The sequence below is a fragment of the Passer domesticus genome, chromosome 6, assembly GCF_036417665.1.
Source record: "Passer domesticus isolate bPasDom1 chromosome 6, bPasDom1.hap1, whole genome shotgun sequence".
NCBI classification, from domain to species: domain Eukaryota; kingdom Metazoa; phylum Chordata; class Aves; order Passeriformes; family Passeridae; genus Passer; species Passer domesticus.
This window is the reverse complement of record NC_087479.1, coordinates 40,993,209-41,008,867: the sequence shown is the minus strand read 5'-3', so window position 1 is coordinate 41,008,867 and position 15,659 is coordinate 40,993,209.

Sequence of the window (15,659 nt, the reverse complement as noted above, 5' to 3'; positions counted from 1 at the left end):
CTTACTGGGCTGTCCTTATTTCAGGGACCCAACTGTCCTTGCTCAGCTTTGAGGGGTAAAGGGATTCAAAAGCTGTCGGTAGCCAGTGCAGAGCCAGCAGTGCTTTGCTCGGGGGTGCTGCCCAGAGAGGTTTTGCAGGCTGTACTGTCAAGTATAAACTAATGAGACAAAAGTCGAGCTAGACTGATTTTAAACTACTTTATTTACTTCTTTTAGATCTTTGTGTTAGCTTGAACTGAGGTTTAAAGAGTGTTTATAACTGGTGCCCAAGAGCCTTAATGCAACCGGGTAAGACTCTTGCATTCATAAAAATGTGTATATAGTTTCTGTTTTCATCCAAGTTGGTTTTGTCTCTTCTCCCCTTCCCCTTCTGACCCACAAATTATTTAGTGCTGCAGATGGTTTTGGTTAGATGGTTTTGGTAATTGGTTAGAATGCAGTTTTATTTACCAGAGCAATTGATAATATGTGGACGTGCTTTTTTCAGAGTTTAAAAGTAAGGGGATTTTGATGATGGTAAATTTGTAGGAGTGAGGCTTCTGTTGGGTTGCTGCATGTGTGTGTGTGCAGATGAATGTAAGATTTTCTCTGTCTGTGGGATACATGCTGAAGAGCATCTGAAGCCCTCTGCAGAATGGAAACCAAATTCCTGGACTGGGAATATTCTGCCTGTATTTTCTCCATTTTCTTGAAACATTCCTGTGCTAATAGTGTAATTCTGTAGTAGCACCTTCCTTAAAGATAAACCTCTGGAAATTAACACTTCCCAATCAGAAGGTATTACTGATGCTGAGCTGCAGCTAGTATTTCTCTAGTATGATTTTCAGGGCACTTAGGGCATTTCTGATGTCGTGGTTTGAGGTGCAATCATACTGATCAGTTGGAGAGAGACAGAAGATGGACATGGTGCTGGTGAGCAGGGTGTCTTGATAGGACTGAGAAGCACAGACCTCCACCCTCTGGGCACTGAAGTACAGCAGATGAACCGTGTGACTGGCTCCTGGCTACAGCAAAACTGAAGCTCGTCTCTTTCTAGTTTAAAGCTGAGCAATATGCAGGGGGCAGGGGGTTGGCTTGTTTTTGGACAGGTCCTTCACAACTCCCTTGCAGTGCCAGCACCTCCAGCTGACCTCTAGCACCAGGGGAGGGTTGTGCAAGCAATTCACTAGGTAAGGAAACAGGTCTGGACTCTGACCCAACCTCCTCATTGAAAAGCATTTAAATGACCCCATGTTCCTCCCTGCATGCAGCCTGTGAAACAGCTTTTCTCCCTTTGCAGTTAGACCCTCGTGGCTGCTTTCTCTACATGTACACACACACATGACATCTATGCACAAAGCAAAGCAACTTGACCTCCAGAACAATTTTCAGTCAGGCAGGCAAACTGGAATCAGTGAAGACATAATCAGTTACCAGCAGTTGGGCTAATTTTCCTCATAAAATTCCTAATGATGCTTCAATTCTGGGAGTTCTGGGCTTGGGAAAGGGTTTGCAACATCTGCAAACCCTTTCCCAAACATAATGTGGGAGCTCTGTAGCCATGTGTCTTATGTTGCATAATGTACACAGCTAATAAACTCTGCAAGATTTCCAGAGATGTCCTTCCAATACTGCAGATTTTAAGATACTTTTCAGTTTCCCTTTGCTTTCAGGTCTGGTACAAATCCCTGTGATACACAAAGTACAGGGTAGCTTCAAGAGGCTGTGAGCTCATGATCCTTGTCTCCTGTCCTAATTTTTGTTTAGCAGCTGGGGTTGCTAGCAGGCCCTTTACCATTGCTATTGCCATCCCTCCTTTAGCGTGCAGCTGTGCTGCCACCATGCAGGAGGCACAGGAGGCTGTGCTGCACCAGCCAGCAGCAGAGCAATGGATACTCACTTCCTGGAAGGGTGAGAATAGCTGTGTTCTCTTTTCTGTTTCAAGAGACAAATGTAGATGTTAACACATCTACAAAGAGTATTTGAAAATCTGCTGTAGCATGTTTGAGGAAAATGTCATATTCCAATGGTTAGGCTGAATAAATGAGTTCAATTTCAACTGTTCTTTGTTGACATTTTTCTGTTCCATTTCAGAGTGAATAACATGGGAGATGCCAATGCTAAAGATAGGCTAGTGTTTATCTTCCAAACAGTTGCAATCAAGGCGAAAGGGTGAAAAGCCAGGGTGATTTAGCTATGTCCTGGAGAGGCCTTCCTGAATGCAGCTGGAAAAATAAACCTCCCTCCCAGTCTTCCTGTGCTGCTAATTTTGAAGGTTTCTTTGCAGTACTTTTTAGCATCGTGACTATCGTGTCTATCTGTCCAGTAATGATTGCAGGAAGACTTATTACATTCACTTTAGTGAGGGTAATGACTGTATCAAAGGGGTTTGAGTCTGTCATCCGCTCCCTAGGCTTGAGACGTGGGTTGTACATTTCCTTTCAGCAATTCACAGCTTAAAAGCATCCAACAGATGCCACTCACAGTGATGCTCGGCATGGCAGTGAGTAGGCATGAGCATTCCATGTCTGCACAGGAAGGAGCTGGAAGTCAAAAGCCCATGGTGCAGCAGGATGTGTCTCAGGGCACAGGTGAGACTGAGCACCTCAGGAGTGGCTTCAACGCTATTTTTTCAAATTACGGGAAATCGCATGGGAGAATTTGTCTTTAGTGGGACTGCCTGTTATTCTCTTATCACTTTATACATAAATCATTCTGTCCTCGTGTCTAGCGGTTCATCCGGTCAGTAAAAACTTGAACTTGAAAGCAATTCTTTTATTCTCTTTCTGTTCTGTGTCCAGTCCCCTCCATGCCTGTCAGCGTTTCTCCCATGTGCTTGTTTTTAAATGCTGTGTTACTGTAAAGCTCATCATGCTGGTGTGGTGGATCTGTCCCTGCATACCTTATTTTGGCCTGATCAGTGTGGAGGGGATCTGTGAACAGTGCAGTGTTATTGCTCTGCCGGAATCAGGAAAAATAAATCCTCGCTGTTCATCTTGTGAAAAATATTTTTCTGTTCTTTTTGCAAATATTTTTAGCTAGCGCTAGTAATTACTGGAGGATTTCTGGGTGCAATTTAGTGTTCACCTCAAGAGGCTGAGGACAGTCTCCTCTCCTGGCTGTGTATGCACCAGTTCTGCTCTTGCATAACTTCTTTCACCCCTGGGTTTCCAATAATTCACTGGCAACACTTCAGAGTGGAGCTGTTATCAGGAGCAAATATGAGAATGTGCTTGCAATTCCTGCAGGTTTTTGTGCTGGGATCCTGAAAATGCGTTTGCTTTAGGAGCTGGTTAATGATGACCCTTATGAGCGCTGGGGACCTGACCCTGCAGGAGCACAGTGGACAGACTGGGGCACTGCTGTTGGTAAGAAGCACCACATTGTTCTTATCTAACCTCCAAAGTGACAACAGACATGGGACAAAACACAGACTGAGGCATCTATTTAATTGTCGGGTTGACAGCAAACAAATTGCAGTGTAAGAGAGGCCAATGAGTGAGCTCTAGCAAATCTGGTTGCTGTGGTTTCTCAAATGTCAGCAGTGCCAGCAGTTTGCTGGATGCCTTCCATGAGGTTTGGCTCCCTGGCAGCATGTGTGGACCTCAGCCTTTAAGGCCCCTGCTCTTAGGCTTTTGAGCCACCACCAGAGAGACCAGCGTGGTTCTCCAGGCTGCATCGAGCCTTGTTTGAACCTCAGCTCCCATGGCATGGCTCAGCCTGGGCTGTCTTTTTTATCTTGGGCTTGCATTTCTGTGGGGAGAAAAACCTTGGGGAGGTGCAGATAATCCAAACTCCCTGAGCAGAGCTCAGACTGTTTGTGCAGTGACGGTGCCCTGGATTTACGGTTTGAATTTTCACAGCCATCTTGAATAGAGAGTGCAAGCTGCAAGCAGTGTTTCAGCAAGGCTGGCTCCTAACTTCAGGGTATTTTTTTAAGCTGTAAAGATGTAAGATTACATGCTGAGCAGAACATAATCAGGTGTCCAATAACAACACAGCAAGAGGATCTCCCTTCTCCTGAAGCAGGAAGCCAGTGCACAGGATAGGGAGATCACCAGGTCAACCCTGAGCACTTGATCAAGTAGTATGTGCACTTGTCTTTGGGTAGCCTGAAGTCATTGGAAGAATTCATTAATGGTGGGAATGAATTAATTCTCAAGCAGCATCTTGCCACATGTATGTGTGTGTGTCCCTGTGCCTGGTCTGTGTAGTCTGGAGGGAGTGCTGCAAGTAGCAGAGCAGGCCAGCCTTTGACTGTACAACAAAGCACTGCCAGATATTTAATTGGCAGTGCAATTACTTAACTGGTCACAGGTGAGAAGGAAATTCTTCCTGCAAAACCAAGAGCTGTGGAATCAGAGGTTTCTTGTGCCAGAGTATTAGCTTTAAGGCTATTAAATGTGTAACATTGGTAATTAGGCATTCGTGACTCCTGTGTTAGCAAATGTCACGGTATGTTACAAATAGCTTAGGGACAGATCCTGATTTTGGCTGCACTGGTGTCAGACTGGCTTTGGCTCAGCTGCGCTCAGGAGTCAATCTGGATTTGCTCCTTGTTGCTGATGTTGCTGACCATGTTTCTGGACTGGCTTGAAATGTCCAAGACACTTCTGCCCTGGTCCATCATGCTCAGAATACTCTGAGGTTTCACACAACCTTCCACAACTTAAAGCATCCTTGTGTTTTGGGAGCAGTGTGAATGATGTATGTGCACTTGGCTGGGACACCTGTCCCCTTCACCCACATGGAGTAGGAGCCAACAGCAGCAACAGTGAAAAGCTGGGAAACTGGAGCAGGAGGGGAGGGAGCTTTCCTTTGTCTCCTCTGTCCATCCATACTAATATGAGACTGCAGAAGACTTCTTTTGAAACCAAGGTGAGGTTTACCTGGATCTGATTTCAAATAAAACAAGATCTACCTCAGTAATTATTACTCTGTCCTGAACAGAGATTCTTTTTTTGGAAATGCTTGCATTAAAGAGTTTGAAGTTATTTATTAGGAACTGGTAAAAGGGAAGTTTTCTTCTTTAGTGTGATTTAAAACACTGTTGTTGTAGAAGTGATTTTTTTTTTCTTCCTTGTGAAGAAAATTGCCTTTCTTGGGCAAGAGGGAAGGGGATTGCTGAAAGGGAGAGAGGGAGAGAGGCAGCACAGCTTGCTTGTGAAACAGCTCTTGGCTAATACAAAACCATGTGAAGGATGTTTATGTGCTTGTAACTTTTAATCTTGGATTCTTGCAAGTGAGAGTTTTCCCTTGGAGAAATATTTAGAGGTCCTGACCGTGATGGTTAAAGATACATTTCAGGCTCTTTTCACAACAACCTCTAATGTCTGAGACAGTCTGCAATCTGATGGCTCGAATGTTTTGGAGGAAATTCAGCAAGGTAACACGGTTTTTCACTGTTCTGCATGTAAAAGCAAACAGAAGGAAAGCAGCATTGGACATATAGGTTATCACATGACCTTACTCTTAAACATTTGCTGTTAGGAGAGGTTGGATGCATTTCAACTGCAAGTGGCTGGCATTAGCTGGCTGGGATGTTCTGAGGTTCCCTGTGCTTTAGAGGCAGATTAGATGGTTGCATGATTTAGTTTCCCTCCCCAAAAGGAAATGAAATTCCCTTTCAGGAAGGGAAACAAAATCTTGCCATTTCAATGGGAATCAAGTGGGCAATCTTTGGTCCATGTCTCTGCACTTCATGGCATCCTGTGCCTTTTGATGGTTTTGACTTCAGCGAAGATATTTTTTTTGTTTGTTTCAGTTTCCATGCCATGTCGCTCATATCATCCCCTCAAAGTTCTGTCTTCCTCCATTATTTTTTCTCCCGCTTTTGTAACATCTCTGAGGTTAGTTTTGGCATGTTTTGGTCCTTTGCACTGCACCTCATGTAATCCTGGTCCATTTTCTTGTGGTCACTAATTTTATTTTTTTTTTTTGGTTTTCAGTATCCATGCCATGCCTCATATCTTCTCCTCAAAGTTCTGTCTTCCTCCTTGATATTTTCCCCTGTTTTTGCAACATTGGTGAGGTTAGGTTTGGCATGTTTTTGTCCTTTGCACTGCACCTCATTTAGTCCCAGATAATTTTCTTGTAGTCACTAAATGTCCCAATTTTCTGGTTTTATTTTTTTCTGTCAATTTCTTTTCATTTGATCATATTTATTTTCCACAGTGATGTAGCTGTCATATTTTCTGAAAAATCCTTTTGCCAGCATTTTCCCCTCCTAAGGAGCTGAGTGCCTCAGGAAAGAAAGGTAAACAATAACTATCTGCTGCTGTGGAATGCAGCAGGTGCAGCTGTGATTGGTGCGTGTTGGCTGTTTCTAATTAAGAGCCAATCACAGATGCAGCTGCAGGGAACTCTGAGAGTCACAAGATTTTGTTAGGCATTCTATTCTATTCTATTCTATTCTATTCTATTCTATTCTATTCTATTCTATTCTATTCTATTCTATTCTATTCTATTCTATTCTATTCTATTCTATTCTATTCTATTCTATTCTATTCTATTCCTTCTTTCAAGCCTTCTGATGATCTTTTCTCTCTGTTCTTTTGGTATAGTTTTTATGTAGTATTTTAATATAATAGATATCATAACATAATAAACCAGCCTTCTAAAAATGGAGTCAAGCCTCGCATCTCCACGCATGGGGAGCTCCCAACAGAGTGTTTGTAAGTCTTTCTTTTTTGTTTCACAAGATTTCCTTCCCTTTCCCAAAGCAAAGTTTTGTATTTTCAAAAAACTTTCTCATTAAATTTAATTTGGTATCGCTGAGGTTTTGGTACTGCAATTACAGAAAAAATGCTAATGTTTTTTGAACCTTCTACCTGTGACTATCAAGAATAATGGAAAAGTGCAAACTCAGTAATAAATAGAAATCCATTTTTGCCTTTTGGATTCATTTAGGAATTATTTAAGCTATCTGTGAGCACATATTTATTGTCAATGATTCTGAACACTGTTCTTTAGGGATCAGGTGTGAGGGCAGGAGCCTAAAAAACCCCTCAGAACTAAATAAAAATGCTAACACCATTATTTTCTATTCTTCTTAACTCATATTTTAATTTTTTGATGATAATATATTAAGCACACTAGAAACCAAGTTAACAAATGTATGGCCTGAAATTATCGAAGTTCTAAAAACAGAACCTAAGTTATCTAAGGTGTGACATCAATTTATTGTGGAATTTAGTAGTAAACACTGTGGGTAAACTTACATATTTAATGAATTATGGCAAGTAAAAATACATGAAGTGTATTTGCAGCTAAGACATGCTGGCATGTGAATGTCTTCAAAATGGAATTACAATAAGAAAGCAGTTATAACAGGACTAAATCTTCCCAAATAAAATGGAGTTTATTATATGCAAGGTGCAATAAGATTTAAAGACAACACAGTGTGAGAGGACAAAAAAAAGCCAATATATTTTTTACCCTCAGAAAAGACAAAAGTCATTGTATTCAAGGTAACAAAAATATTTGAAGACTTTTATGTTTTGTTTAGTTGTCACTCTATAGAAAAGGAGATTACACTGTGAATCTCTTTTACTGCATAATACGTTTATTTAGGGAAAAAACAAAACAAAACAATTCTCTAGCAAACCTTGACCAAAATGTGTTGTGAGCAGGGAGGTGGGAAGCACAGGGGGAATGTAACTGCGAGCTCATTATTACTTCACAGGCCAGAATGAGTACCTGGCAGAATGTCCAGTCTCTAGGTTTCTAGGCACTATTTTTACCAAAGGCTCTGAAAAACATGAAACCTGCTCAAATAAATTGGTTACCTCTGTAACTAATTTAATAACAAAACCAGAAAATTTATTGATTGAAACTGCTATTTGTTTAGAATAGTTACTACACATAATGCAATTTTTGTAAAAGAAACTGATTTTTTTTCAAAAAAATCAGTTATGGTTCTTTATTTTTATTTCAAATGCATGAACTTTGGTTACAGAAATATTTTCACCAAAAAAAAGTGAAAATACTTTTTATAACTTCCTACTAAAATTGTGGTTCAGGCTGTGTGTAAACTAATGCTAACCAACATGAATTAAGTATGCAGTATATGCTGGATTTGCATTGTTCAGATACAATCTGCTAAAATTATGTGGATGCTGAATAATCTGAGAGAACCTGTAGAGCTTTCCAACTATAACATTCTTAGGACATTTGCTTAAATTACATTAAGCGGCGGTGAGGATATGTTTCAAGTGCTTCAATTTGTTCAAATATATAAATGTAGAATTAAGGACTTGGAGGAAACTCTTAAAAATGGATGCTGCAGACAGGGCCTCATGCCATTTAGGTTTCAGCTCCCCTATATTGCCACAGCTAAAGTCAATTCAGAAATCACAGAATCTCAGGAAATATTTGTTGTTGGAAGGAATCTCTGGGAATCATCTAATCCAATTGCCCTGCTCACAGGAGAGTCAGCTAGAAGAGATCACTCAGGAAAATGACAATGTCCAGTTGGTTTCAGATATCTTCAAAATCTGGCACACCTGCTTGACCACTTTCAGAGGAGAGGGAGAGGAGAGGAAAAGTTTTGTTTGAATTAAGTGGATTTTCCTGTATTACTAATTGGGCCCATTGTCACTGTTCTCTCAGTAGGCACAACTGTGGAGCATCAAGTGCATCTTCTTTTTTGCCTTCCATCAGGTGTTTATCCAGATTATATTCTCCCTGAGACTTTGATAAGATCCCATTATTAAAATTCTTAGAGAGATGCCTCTGCTTGAATTAAGGTGCAACAATACCATATGTCAAAGTCAATAATATGTATTTTTACTTAACAGTAGCTAGTCACCATCCCTTGGATCCCTCAACAAGGGATTAGCAATTTTGATTTCTGTTGGTCAGCTCTGTCATTTGAGGAGTGAAAACAAAAACATCCAAACTCAGAGCAAAATTGGATGTGGCCTGCCTGCCTAAGACAGCAAAGAAGAGCCTGTTTTTAATCAACTTCTGTCAGTAGTACCCCACAGTTTATGTACCCTTGGGATCCAATGAAACAAACTGAAGAATGAAGTTTTGCCAGCTTTTACAAGTTCTGAAGCATATTGACATTTTCATGTGACATTTTTAGTTATTTTCCCCTGAAATAAATGTGGAGGTTATGGAGTTTTCTACCAACTCCTGCTTTTCCCAGAAAATCAAACCAAAATAACAAATTCACTAGTTTTATGAGTTTAGTTATGAATTTTGTGACTATGTACATGTTTACTCCCAGACATCATGTCCCTATGTATTTTTACCATACAGATGAAGCAAGCAAGCAGGCAAAACAGGGAAGGTGGCAGGACTGCAGAGATTTCTGCTTAGATTTAGATGCTGAGGTGCTCCAGGTCTCAGAGCAAGGGTGCTGACAGCTGGGCCTCCCAGGCTTACTTCTTGTTCAGCAGCAGAAAATGGTCTCATGCTTTCAGGGACAGATGAAGGGAGATGGGTCAGGGAGGAGAGTGCTGCTCCTGATCTTGCTAGTGATGAACTGCCTGACCCTGAGAAAAATGCTTCTCTCTGGACCTCAGTATCCATGTAGGAGAGCTAGGAATTTATGAGGTTTGGTTCATTAATCCATGCAGATGGAGATCTTTTGGTTTGCAGCCATGGGAGATATGTTTGGTTGGCAAATGGGAAGGACGTGGGTTTATTCAGAGGACAAATGCCTAGCAAGGTGATGTCAGGGTTTATAAGACCAACGCTGTTTGGTGAGATCACCTGTGCCAAGGAAGCAGGCTTTGCTTTGCTGGAGAGCCTGGCACAGGGTCCAAGACCCTCTGGGCCAGAGCCATGGAGTCATGGAGTGGCTTGGTTTGGAAGAGACTTTAAAGATCACTCAGCTCCAGCTGCCCTGCCTTGGGCAGGGACATCTTCCACTAGACCAGACTGCCCCATTCAACCTGGCCTTCAACACTTTCAGGGATGAGGAATTCACAACTCCTCTGGGCAACCAGTTCCAGGCTCCCATCACCCTCACAGTAAATAATTTCTTTCTAATATCCAACCTAAACCTGAGCTTTTTCAGTTTAAAACCATTCCCATGTCACCTGTCAGAGGCTGTGTGCAGCCCCTGGCTGGCCAGAGGCACTTGCTCATTGGGGACACAAACATTCTTTTGGCTGCTCAGAAAATATTTATAGGAACTGGGGAGAAAGTAGTGCTCTGCCACTGCTGGTGAACTGGATTTCAGGCTGAGGAAGCTGATGAATGGTATTTACACATTACTGCGATTGCATGTGGCCTTCTCAGGTGTCCCTTGCTTAGGAACCCAGGGCTGGTGCCTTTCCTCCTTCTGCTATGCAGGGATCCCATGGTGTCTCTGTGTTAGGAAAGGGCCTGTTTTGTTGGCATGAATGTGAGCCTGAATCAGAGAGGAAGGAGGGATTCCTGTAAACATTTGAGGGAAGAGAGCAGCATGGTGCCTGAGCTGAAATGTGGTTACTTCAGGGGCTTTATGGAAAGGAACTGACCAGCTGGACATCCAAATGCATGGCGTGGCTGAGCATGAAGGCAAACCTGAGCTAAGCAGTGCCAGCAAGTAACACAAGAGTCCTTACAGGCAGAGGTGTCCTGACTCCATAGCACCTGTATATGGCCAGGTTCTAAAACTGAGCACCCAGAGGGGATGCTGCCATGAAGGAACTATTCTGACAGAAAGACAGGGTGCAAAGGTAGCCAATAAAGCAGTAGCAAGAGGTTTCACTTAACTTGACACAGACTGAGTAATTATTGCAGAAGGGCATGGTAGTGATGCTGGTTTTGTACTGTTCTTTTAAGCAGTGCTTCCTAGAGCAAGAAGTCTGAGCACCTACAAGCTGCAGAGAGCTCTTGATTTTGCTCAGTGAATGCACAGATGCAACGAAGAGGCACTTTGCAATAGACATAATCAAGCATTCAAATTTCTTAGCTCTGCAGGGTGAAACTTCCTTCCCCATCCTCTACATTAAACTCTTAGCTTCAAGGATGAAAGAGTAAAAAAAGCTTGAGGATATCTAGCTCTGAATATTAGGAGTCCATGATAAATGGATAAACTACCAGAAAGCATTTTGAAAAAGAATAAAAATAGCTAGCATAGTTAGATAGTAGATGAAAGAATATTATTAGAAGTAAAAAGATATCCTACAAAAAGCATAAGTCATGTCCAAAGGGGGAAAACAGAAAGGATCATAGATACTGAGATGTTAAATGTGAAATCATAAAGAGAAGTGCTTAAAAAATTTTTTGAAGAATTGCTTGTAAAAAGGCTATATTTTTCTGCTATAAACACATTGAAAGAGATATGTTCTATGCTCACTAGAAAGTCTTTGAACCCCTGCCTGAATGGAGACTAAAGTGAGCACTCGAGAACAAGACAATATCATAAAATCTGACTCTGTTCCCCAGAACAGTGTAAATTCGGCACATTTGACTAGATATTCAATACAAGATAGTCTAAAAGAGCAATTATTGATGGCAAAAGAAATGCTGGAGTCATTGCAGGTAGTCTGAAGTCAGCATGCTGCTCAGCAATTATTAAGCAATAAGAATGTTGACAATTACAGGGAAAGTGTGCTGGTTTTGGCTGGGGTAGAAGTGACTTTCTTCATGGTGTCTGGTATGGACCTGTGAGCACAGGGTCGATAATGCAGAGATGTTTTTGTCATTGCTGAGCAGGGCTCACACAGAGCCAAGACCTTTTCTGCTTTGCATGTTGCCACAGTGGTGAGGGAACTGGGGGTGCACGGGAGGCTGAGAGGAGACACAGGACAGGGCACCCCAACTGACCAAAGGGATATTCAAGACCACATAACTAAGTGTATAAAGGGGGGAAGAAGGAGGAAGAGGGGGATGTTTGGAGCAATGGTATTTGTCTTCTCAAGTCACAATTCCATGTGATAAGGCCCCACTCTCCTGGAGATGGCTGAACACCTGCTAGTCCACAGTGATTAGTGAATTAGTGATTTGTCCACAGAAAACAGTGAATGAAGTCCTTGCTTTGCTTTGCTTCTGTGTGCAGCTTTTTCTCTCCCTATTAAACTGTCCTCATCTTGACTCATGAGTTTTCCAGATTTTACCCTTTTCATTCTTTCCCCAGACCCTGCTGGTGGGGAGTGAGTGAGTGAGTGGCTGTGTGGGGATTGGTAGCTTTTTGGGGTTAAACCATGTCAGAAAGAAATCAAGAGCAAAGCAAAAATCCTAATCTGGCAACCATCTAAAATGACATTGGTGTGATATTGTGAATATTCTGTTTAGGCCTAGTAATTAAAACAGAAAAAAAAAATCAAAGAAAGATCTGTATTTCCTGCTGTTGAACAGAAATTTAACAGTAGGACCTTTTTGTTTTAAAAAAGAAAAAAACATGAAGAAAGGAGGGAGATGCAGGAATAGTTTTTGAAGATCAATGAGGATCTTCTTAATTATTTCTGACAAGTTGGAGCAGTGTATAAATTATTGGCCAGTAGGTTTAGAACAATCAAAAGGAAATATTTCTTTTGTGCAATGACTAATGGGACAAACAAAAATAAATACTTCTTTTGCAAAATGAGTAACAGAATCCCAAAATTCACTGCCAAAGATGCCAGAAGGACCAGCCCACTCAAAATGCAGTTAGCCAGATTCCCAGGAGACAGGTTTATGCAGTCTAGTAGTGATCATATGGGGATGGAGAACAGGCTCTCCAAGCCCCTGGTGCCCAAAAGCCAGGTGGAGTACCCAAGTGATGTCCTAGTGCCTCCCTGCAGCCTCTGCCCATGGCCACAATTACAGCTGGGATGAGGGACTTTTATCCAAATGGCAGCAGCCTCTGGACACCCCTGAGCTGCTGCCCAGCTGCGCTGGCTGCCTGCACTTCTCCAGGGGAAGTCCATCTGCCTGGCCCATCCTGTGTCTGTCTGGGCAGAGCAAGAGCAGGTCAGGGGTGCTGATCGCCTGCCAGTGCTCCCCCAGTGGCGGAGAAGAACTCTTGGCTGAGGAATTCTTTTTCATGGCTGTGGTGAAGCAACAGCTCCTTGCCCACACAGCTCCAGGAATCCAGCAGGAATCCAGAAGGGAGCTAGCATTTGGGTCCATCCAAGAGCATTATAGGCACCTGCCACGGAAGGAGGTGTTCAAGGCTGTGGTGTTTGCTGCACAAATGCTATGTTACACCCAAAACTGAGGGAAAGTTTTGTTCCCCCCCAAGGCTGGTTGCACTGACCCCCAGCTGGCCAGGCACCACCACAGTGGACTGAAGTGAGAGTCCTGTCCCTGTGCTGCTCCTCTCTGCCCCCGTGGTGATGCCGTGCCCAGTGCATGCATTTGTGTGTGTTTGTGCTTACAGGTTTGTCTGTTTCCAAGTGACTGGAAATTCAGATTTATGAGAGGAACGCCAAGATCTATGTTTTTGTTCTGCCATGTCTGTGTCCCTATGGACATGAGCTTCATCTCCTATCCTGTGTTTAATTCCTGCGTAGGAACTTGGAGACTGATCTTCAAGTGCGCATCAGCACCACCTCCAGAACATATCTAAATAAAGCAGAATTTGAGTGCTAGCATATGGTTCTTTTCCAAATGCCGTGTTGGTCCTGCTAGAGAAAATGGTTATTTTCATAAGCTGCAGGGTTAACATTTCAGAGGCAAGATTAAAAACACTAAATAGATGTCCAAATAAAATAATTGGGCCAAATTTTGCAATGACTAAGTAGCTCTACTCAATAAATGGAGTGATACTGAGTGAGGAATAAATCATCCCAGAATTTGGCTCAGGGTTCATTGCTGGAGCCCAGACAATAATAACAGGTAGACTTGTACGTGAAGAGCCAGGATTATGCTTTTCCCTGCTGTTGCCAAATGTGCAGTGCCTATTTTTATCAAGCACTTTCTTAGCTCATGTGCTATGGGCTGAAAGCCCTTATCACTGTGTGATGCCCCTGCTTCCTACACAAACAAACTCATACACGTGTGAAGGTCTTGGCTGATCTCTGTAGCTTGGCTTGACGTATTTCCTGCTTCTTATCTGCTAGGCTTGACCAGGCTAGTGAAAATCTGGAGAAGGTCCTTGTGTTCTTGAACCCTTTTGTGCAGAGCTTTCCAAGTGCCTTCCTTGCTCAGCTTCCCCAGGAGACCTGTGCCTGTGGTTTCCTTGCATTTTAGAATTGATTTACATTCTCAGAGGGTCAGGGCCGTCTGAGTGGGAGGCAGGCTGAAGAGGAAGGCTGCTGATGTTTGCAGTTGTCTCTGGTGCACCACGGGCAGGAGCAGAATTCCCTATGGAAACCCCTGGAGCTGGGAGGTCTTGTTGGCTTCCTGTAGGAACTGTTTGCACTTTTCTGACAGGGCCTCCAGGCTTTTTTTTTTTTTTTTTTTTTTTTTTTTTTTTTTTTTTTAAATACTGTTCAGGTTTTAAACACACCAGATGCTTTTAAAGCAAGGAAGTGTCCAGAGCTCCCTTGCCCATCCACAGGCTCTTGGGAGTCCTCTGGATCCTGCCCATCCTTAAGGCTTATAGAATCATAGAATAATAGGATATGCTGATTTGGAAGGGACACAGCAGGATCATCAAATCCAACTCAGGCTTCTGTGATCTGAAGCCTTCAAAATGCTCCCTTGTCCTCTGTGAACCTCTTAAGACAATGCTGGACCCGAGGTCTGTAAGGAAAGCTCACCAAGCCAGACTGCAGCAGGCTGGCTCCCCTGGGCTTCCTTGGGCTCACTGCAGACTGGGATCTGCGAGCCAAGCTCCTCCTGGGCTGTCCCAGTTCATTCCCTGCGTGCTGGCAGGGAAAGCAGGACAAGGCTCAGGATCTTTGGGGACTATTTTCTTGCACCTTCTGCCATTGTGTCCCTGTGAAACACCAGTTTGATGTTGTTAAAGGGATATATGCTGTCCAGCCCACAGAAAGCTCTCTTTCAGCTGTGTGTTCCTCAAAATACAGCTACAGTTGACACAATTCTTGGCACAGCTTTTCCCAAGTACATTTTGTTTTGTAAAGCTCTGGCTTGTCAATGTTCCTAGCTGAATATAACCTGCCCTGAGGATGCAGTGCTGAGACTGGAGAGCTGAGCACCTCTTCCCTCAGCCGTATGCCCCATCCATTGCACAATGCTCTGCTCTTTTTTGCCATCATCCCAAAATGAACAAACTTCACAGCAAGCTGTAACTCTGCTTAGTGTTTGCACTGCCTGCCTGCTTCTCCCCTGTCTTCCCTGTGCTCTCAGCTCTGATTTACAGCCCAGAGACTGCTTGTCTCTCTCTGTACCCCAGCAGATTCACTTTTTCCATTTTGCTCTCTCTCTCAGCCTGATGCTGCTCAAGTGGGACAGCACACCAGGCTCAGCCTCCTTCTTAGCAGCTTGTAAGTACATCACGGTTCTCCAAGCAGGGGTTATTTTTACCACCTCCCTCTGCTTGTTGGTGGCACTGATCTGAAAGCAGCTCTCACAACAGTGTCCTGGCTGCTGTCCTGGCAGATGCTTTGGCCAACAGCTTCCATCTAATGAGATGGGAGCATCACATAGGCAGACTGGGTCAGGGTTGCCTGTGCCCTGGAGAGGGATGAGGCTTCTCCCCTCTTCCACAGCCTCATTTCATAGTTCCCATGATGCAGCCTCAGCCAGAATCAGGCCTTCCATGTGCTGCACTTTGTGTGTGCCTGAAAAAACCTCTATGTCACACTTGATACATTATGGAGATCTCTCATCCTATCTCTGACTGCCACAGC